Raw genomic sequence first — 1,174 nt, forward strand, 5'->3', positions numbered from 1 at the left:
ATTTATATAAGAGGAGCGTATGTGTATGTGTTATGATGATGTCAGGATGAGGTGATCCTTAATTAAGACCAAAGACATGAAGTTATAACAGAAAAAGAATATAACAAGCTATAATTTGAGCAGTTTCTGAGCCACACGGGAAAACAAAACAAAACAATCGTTTTGTAGGTTTAAATATTTCTTGTTCTTTCTATTTTGTGAATGGTTTAAACATTCGGTATTTGAAATTTACTGACCAGTAATTTAGATTCATGTTGAATATGCTCATTAAGGGAGTAAACGTGGAGAAGTACACAGTTAACCACTAAATAGAGATGTCTTTACTCTTTAGTCACTGTTTAAAATATATTTATTCTTTAGTCAGTGCTTAATAATTTTTTATCTACCCGGACGAAAATACCCATGTGCTAGACATGGGTGCTGTATAAATATTAAAGACACAGTGTCCTTAACTTCATGAATGCTGTGTAAATATTAAGGACAAAGTGTTCTGTATTTGCACCTTCCGTTGTTAAACTTTAGGATATCATGTCCTTAACTTCATATGTGCAGTGTAAATGTTAAGGACATTGTATCCTTAACTTCATATGTGCAATGTAAATGTTAAGGACATAATGTCCTTAACTTGTATTTTCACCTTCCGTTATTAAATTTTAGGACATCATGTCCTTAACTTTATATGTGTAATGTAAATGTTAAGGACATGACGTCCTTAACTTCATATGTGCAATGTAAATGTTAAGGACATGATGTCCTTAATATTTACACAGCACTCATAAAGAAAGGGCAAAAACATCTTTTCGTATTAATATTAATAAAGTAGTGACTATTTTTTGCTCAAACTTTTAAAACACTAGATACAAACTAAATGACATGTTAAAAAGTGGCTATCGCACGCCATATCTACGCTTTTTACCAACAAGATTTCTTTGTCAAAAATAAATAAAATAATTACCATAGTGAGGCTGATTTACCCAAGTGTCCCTTTTAAAGTTACTCTTTAGATCTTGTCCCTATTTTAAAAGGGCGTGCAAATATAGCACTTATGAAATTGTTCCTTCCAGAAAACGTTAGACTTCAGTCTAAATGTTTGCACATATAATTTTCAATTTGCTTGTAAAATATTAGACTGTGTTATAATATTTGTAATAACTTACAAAATTTTAGACCTCGA

Source organism: Nicotiana tomentosiformis, chromosome 8, assembly GCF_000390325.3.
Source record: "Nicotiana tomentosiformis chromosome 8, ASM39032v3, whole genome shotgun sequence".
Classification (NCBI taxonomy): domain Eukaryota; kingdom Viridiplantae; phylum Streptophyta; class Magnoliopsida; order Solanales; family Solanaceae; genus Nicotiana; species Nicotiana tomentosiformis.